The 6,000-nt window shown below is 40.8% G+C and overlaps 1 protein-coding gene across 5 annotated transcripts in view; it reads right to left on the reverse strand.

Moving 5' to 3' along the window:
- taok3a (TAO kinase 3a) overlaps nt 1–6,000 on the reverse strand; it is a 66,555-nt gene extending 60,555 nt beyond the window's left edge. For 2 of the 5 annotated variants that reach the window (XM_085476202.1, XM_085476205.1), the window contains exon 1: nt 5,814–6,000. The gene's annotated coding sequence lies outside the window, so the exon portion shown is untranslated. Of the gene's footprint in view, nt 1–5,348; nt 5,511–5,535; nt 5,731–5,813 lie in introns of those variants that run through there. The other 3 variants (XM_085476206.1, XM_085476203.1, XM_085476204.1) reach the window with 2 other exon arrangements.

Here is a 6,000-nt window from a genome sequence, read left to right on the forward strand (position 1 = left end):
CTTGGCTGGAAAGTAGCAACTATGGGAAGAGACGCAAGTGCAAGAGAAATTCAGTGTTGTTTCTTAGTCCAACCTCCATGCCTTGTTTGTCCTAATGTTTTCTTGCCTTTTAAAGAAGTGCCTGTGAAAGAAGCCAGGCTGAAATACAGAGTTAGCTAAAAATGAAAAATAAAACTCACATTTATCTTGATACACTGCTGGCTGGTGACAGCACGGTACAATCTCCCCCAGCTTCATCAGAAACAAATCTCCACTTGACCCAATGGAGGCTGTCCAGTCACAGTATTAGAGCTGCACAGAGCTTGGGCAGAGGCCTAGATTCCCTTGGGACCAGGGCGTTTTTGGCATGCACTTTGGTAGCTCACATGATGAGAAGTTATCAAACATTCACATCATGTTAGGTAGCACTACTGATCCTAGATGCCCTATAGATCTTTCAGAAGTGCTATGGAATAAAAGCTATTATAATGGTCACTGCTGGTCACTGTTGACCACAGCATCCACAATTTTGCCAACATGAAGGTTCTGAACCTTCACACCAATGAAAAGTGCTCTGAAATAAATGAATGAAGTTTTGAGACATGTTAGCAAAAGTGCTGAGTGAAAAATTATGGTGAATAACTGTGTGACACAAAAGCGGTTTGAGCAGCCAAAGGAAGCTCCCAAAATAGATGTGGTGCGGTGCATTACCTCACCCCCACTCACATCAGTAAATGTGTCCATCACATTCATGCATCCTAAGCCCTGCTGACATGCCCCACTCTATGAAGCTCACAGTGCATACTAGAGTTTCCCCAGTTGGCTTGCATGCAGGGGAGAGTCAGCAGAACAGAGGCAAATGGTAGGCCTATGACATGACACTTTCAATTTTTTAAAGACCCATATTACAGTGAACCATGTAGTTCTAAAAATAGTCCAGTCTGAGTCTTTTCTGCCATTCTGCCAGGCTAAATTAAGCCTTAGGCCCAGGAGGGGTAGTGGTGGGCAGAGATAAGACAAGTCAGCCATCAGCATTGGTAATGTCTCTTTGGGTGATGGTGATGGCTCCTCATAATTCCTCAGCACTTCAACTTGGCCTAGTCATAGAAGAGCAGGGATAGGCTTGCACATTTCACGAAAAAAAAAAAAAAAAAAAAAAAAAAAAGGGAGACAGATGTAGTTGGACATAATAGGGGTTGAAAAGAGGGTGGGTAGGGGGGCCTACTCATGGTCACAGCTGCAACCTCGCCAGGGGATTGGATGCGCACTTCTAATAAAGCTCTGTAATCAAGTCACTCGTGCTAACCTCCCACACCCACAGAGGCTAACTTGCCAAAATGCCTATCTTGTGACACAATTTGACAAAAAAAAAAAACAAAAAAAAACAATGAAGGAAACAATGGACATGTAGTACATTAGGAAGAATGACGTATTTAACAACCAATATGTGGTGCATAATAGTATGCAGCACATACATTATTGTGCTCAGTGAAGAAATTGAGCCAGATGCTACACTAGTGAAAAGCCTATAAAATCCAATAGGAATTTCCAGATGAATAAGCACACACATACTTAGATCAGAACTGCTGCAATAATTACCTTTTTAGGTGTGCAATATTTTCATTGTGAAAACTTCAGTGGGCGACAGCTGAATACTTCTGCTCAAGATCTAAAGTGGTTGGTCTGACTAATACAGTTTTCAGCTGTGCAAGGTGGCAAGTAAACAGCAGAAGTGGCACACTCACTGGGGAGGCATTTGTTGATGAGACATCTGCTGGGCCGTGGCTTCCCCCCTCTGAGACAGCTTTCAGTAGACCAAGGCCATGACTCAGGTCTGCACCAGCTGCTGGGCCTTGACTAGATCCATTTCACATTTTTCCCCATGATGGTCAGTGGTGCAAATACGCCATTGCCATAAAAATCCAGAAGTGATGCCGATAAAAGAAACTATGAGCTGGACATGAATCAACAGATGGTTTATAAAAAGGGCATTTGCTTTGAGGAACTAACCATCTTCACATTTAATTAAATAGACACTCTTAGTTGGACACAAACGCTGCTTTAATGCACACCAAAAGAAGATTTAGGAACGCACCCACTGTGAACATGCACACGTGTACCGTAGGTAGTTCTGACTGGCTAATCAAACAAAGTGCTTCTATAGATTAATCCTGCTAACACATATCTGTGCTGGTACTCTCTCTTGCTGGCTTCACAAGACTATGATCTTGCAGCAGTACAGAGTTTTGCTGTCAACTGAAATCATCATTAAAAGCAGTACGCATGAACACATCAGTGGTGGGGGTAGAAACGGCATAATTCTCCTTACTATCTGAGACAACATTCCTGTATCAGACATCCTAAACCAGATCACTGCATAACATTAAGCCTGACAGAAGCCCTTTAATATTGATGTGCCCTGCCACTGTAGCATAAACCACCAAACTGCTGTGGCACTGGATAACTGACAATTCTGTAATATAGGTTTCAAAAGTCAGCCTTTCATCATGTGAAAGGAAAAAGCTTTTCACTTCAACAGGTTTCACCTAGAAGCAAATTCAGCTCTTTCTCATTGAGGGGTTAAATTGTTGTAAAATATCACAATTGCTGTTTCAAATATGTGGATATGACAATGCCAATAACCTTATTACATAATTGTTTCCAAACTGTAAGAGGCCTACCAGTAGGCTTGTCTAGGTTTTTCAAAAGAACAGGTCAACTCGATAACTTTAACATTCACATAGGGGGACTGGGAGTTTAATTTCTCGATTATAGCTGATACAGTTAAACTCTTCCCATTGATAAGTTTTTGGGTTGTTTTTTTAAAAAATCCCATCTTGTGTAAAGCTAGTAGAGGGCTTCAGTGGCTTCTAGTTTCTCTGAAATAAAACAAATCAGGATTTCACTGAGACAGACAGAGATTGCATTAGACGCTGCAGCATATTACAAGACCTATAAAGGGCACATAGAGGTCAGGACAACTGTTATAACTAATGTAGTCTGTTTTATAAGATGGCAGTATCTGTTGTACAGATAATCTGCTGCAGCCCATTGTACATCCCAATGACATGTGGACAGACCCAGAAGAAGCAAGCCCCGTCTGTCATAAAAGACTGGGAACTGTGGTTTCCATTCTGCTGAGTCCATTTCCTCTTTGTGACATTAATGCAATAATTTGAAGATCCCAACAGAATAAATTCTCTCATTAGGATAAGGGATTTGGCTATGGAGTAGAACAACAGAGTCAGAGCACACTAAGCCATCATATCTCTCACTCTCTCTCTCCAGCATGTTGAATCCTTGCAGGTTTGAATTAGATTACTAATTTTGAGGCTGTCCTTCCCCACTGTTCTATTTCATGATGCCTTGCCTTCTTGAAAGCACTAACTGATTTCCTGAATTCATGAGAATACAGACACACACACGCGCGCACACGCACCTCTGTCTCCTCTACATCTGTGCACTGAGTATTTGTTTAAATAGTTTAGATTAAATTAAAAAAATTAAACAATTAAAAAAATTAACAAGATAAAAACAAATAAACATGCAAACAAACAAACAGGAAAACACTCATTTTGTTAATATACAAGGTAATTTATACCCAAACAACTTTTCTTTTTTTTTTAACATTAAAGACAAAACATTCTGTGAACATTGTAAAAATGGGTATAGGATGGCTGTTGCTCACTTCACACTGATTTCCTATTAGATTTTAATATATGTGTTATTCTATCTAGTGGAAGAATTGACATTATTTATCTTATCCTGTGGGTAATATTTGGTTTTTTCCCCCACCCAAAAAACACGTCACAATTAGCTCTTTGGCATTCAAACAACTGAGGTTCATTAATTGTTCTTCATTTTAATTGCAGTCGTGTCCTCCTAGCTACAAACAGAAAAGAAAAAGCTTGAGGTTTAGTGGAATTTCTTTTGAAATCATTTTAGCATATATCACTCCGACCCATTCCAAAAATGTTTTAATCTTTCTACACTGTCACAGTAAAAGCACTTCTTGAGCCTCTTTTAGTGCTTACATAGATCCCTTTTCACTTTGTGGTTTGATCTGAAATGTGAACTAAAATACTATGTCCATCATTATCTGTGCACCATTATGCTACATGTACCTTTAACATCTAGTCTATGTTGTGACTGGGATCGAAACATTCAGAGAAAATGGCACAATCAAAATCATAAAAGGAGATACCAATAAGGAAGTGTGACACTTTCTGTTCCCTATGTCAGTGGAACTGCGATTGGGTGGTCGATGAACCGATTAGATGTGAATGATGTGAAAAACGGACAAAACACACTTGCACAACAGTGACGTATTTGCCCTTTGAACAAAACCGAAGTAGGGCAGAGAAACTCGGACATAGCACAGAAAGACAAACTTGACAGATGTTATAAAAGGGAACTGACATCAGTTTTACAATACTCACTTAACATTATCTCAAGATGAGTAAACCACTGTGTAAAACTACAGTGTGCAAAATTGATTCACACAGGGTTTTCATCTACAGTGCATCATTCCTAAGCTAAATGACATAACAGAAAAAAAAAGAAAAAAAAATACTACAAATCGATGTGAATGGCATGCAGGTGCAGTGTCATAATACAGGATTAAATTCCCGCGATCCATGCCTGAAATTGAGTGGGCAGGCTTCTTAAAATAAATCTTTACAAATGACACAGTTTAGCAGTCAAACACGGGTCTGCTTCCTCTCACTCATGCGCTCTACACACAAGAGATGACATCATATTGGGTCAGCTTGGGTTTTAGTGCTCAGCTTGCTATCTACATCTGCCATTTCGAGCGCGCCGTATTAGCCTACATTTACTTTTAACTACTGCCCATTTAATGGAGCACCGTCTCGTGTGCAGGTGAAGATGTCCGGTACAATTCAAGCCATGAATGACTTATATAATAAAACAATGAATGACGTACCGTTGTTGTCTTTGCATTAAATTAGATGCAGTCTAATCCTACAATCTAAATCCTAAACCCCCCACAAAAGCAGAACAAAACAGGATGTGCAGATCATGATCGCCTGTGTAAAAAGGCTTCAGATAGACGTAGTAAAAGTATGCGTAGTGTCATGCATAGTGGACGTTACACTGTCTCAACCGAAAGCCATTGTGACCGTGCGTTGATAGTAAAAGCTCACTCACAACAATGTGCAATGGAAGGTACCACAGTCATTTTGGACGTGACAGATTCAAACGGACTGACACTCACACTGCGTGAGACTGCTAAAATAACACCATGGACAAGTTTATACACCACCCAGCCACCTTGTCTGTTGCAAAAAAAAAAAAACCCAAACGTTCACTTCACTACAAGCTGTCATTCGTTTTCTCAGCATACTCACCCCCCGAGGAACAAACCAAACAGCAAAGCTTCTTCTTCGTCAGTTCACAGCGTAAAAAAATACCCACAATTCAGCCTAGGCTTTAAAAAGGTGCAATAACGAGCAAACGTGCACACTTCGTTAAAGCCGTTAAAAACCAAACCTACGCACTTAACCCCAGCGAGCTGATGCTTGTCTCAGTACTCACCACCTCTGAGTTGCGTTCAAACAACAAGCCGAACAACGTCGAAAACAGGCGATGATAGTCATTACCAACTTCAGGTGCAACCTAATCGACACTACTACTCCTTTGTATCCACTTTTACCGCTTTGACATTTAGCTACAGTAGCTCAGCCGTTGAGCCAAGAGGAAGTGTCATTTTCAGTTCTCAGCGCGCGAGGCTTTTAGCACGAGCTGTTAACCGTTACAGTGGATGAGGACAAACGTTGACAGCAGCGCAACAGCAGAGTGAAAAAACTACTCACCTTTTGTAAAATTCGTCCTTGGTGAAAACCGTACGCACTTCAGGGTTATTTTGTCCGACTCTAGAGATTTCGCTGTGACTTCTCGAAGTGCTGTCAGTTGGTCTAGACTTCCTGAATGACGGAGCAGCAGGAGCACAACCCCTAGCCCGTGTTTGACAGCCACTCTGACAGACAGGCGGAAATAAAG

The sequence above is a fragment of the Copadichromis virginalis genome, linkage group LG12 (assembly GCF_057382275.1).
Source record: "Copadichromis virginalis isolate Kocher_CV1m ecotype Utaka linkage group LG12, C_Virginalis_male_GT1.1, whole genome shotgun sequence".
Lineage (NCBI taxonomy): Eukaryota > Metazoa > Chordata > Actinopteri > Cichliformes > Cichlidae > Copadichromis > Copadichromis virginalis.